Consider the following 693-nt stretch of genomic DNA (forward strand, 5'->3'; position numbering starts at 1 on the left):
CACGGGTGCGTGCGCACGTCCACTTGGTTGAGGTGGTCCCGAGGGTGTCTTGACACGTTCTGCCAAACGCTGATGGTGGAGGGCATCTCAGGAGTGTCGCGCACAGCCTGTCGTGATCAGAGCGGGACCCCTTGGCACGGGTCTCTCAGGACTTTGCCCAGCCACGTTGGGCAGATCTCGAGAGGTGGAGATGCCGCAACCCAACATCTCATGGGCTTGTTGGACAGGAGAGGCTGTGAGGACCCCACAGGATAAGGGGGTGAGGCTGGAGAGCGATTGCTGACCGCCTTTTGGAAGCCCTGCTTGGGTGGATGCAGCGCAGCACCCAAATGCCTCCGGCATCCTTTGAGGTCCCCCATGGCCCTGCCAGCCTTCTGGCTTGGCCCCAGAGAGGTGAGGGAGCGCAGGGTGGGAGGATGCCGAGCAAAGGAGAATGCCATCGGTGTGGGTCCTGGCTGCTCCCCGCAGCTGTGGGGTGGGCCGTGGCCATCTGCACGGTGTGTAGGACACGGCCATGGTGGGGCAGGCTGGAAGAAGAGAGCGCCGCTCTGCAAAACGCCAGGAGGAAGCAACAAGGACCCCTCCCGCCCTGCCACTTGCCGAAGCCCGGGCTTCAACCAGGGACCTTTAGATCTTCAGTCTAACGCTCTCCCAGCTGAGCTACTTCGGCCCTGCCCTGAGAGCTTTTGTTCG

This window comes from Rhea pennata, chromosome 24, assembly GCF_028389875.1.
Source record: "Rhea pennata isolate bPtePen1 chromosome 24, bPtePen1.pri, whole genome shotgun sequence".
NCBI lineage: Eukaryota > Metazoa > Chordata > Aves > Rheiformes > Rheidae > Rhea > Rhea pennata.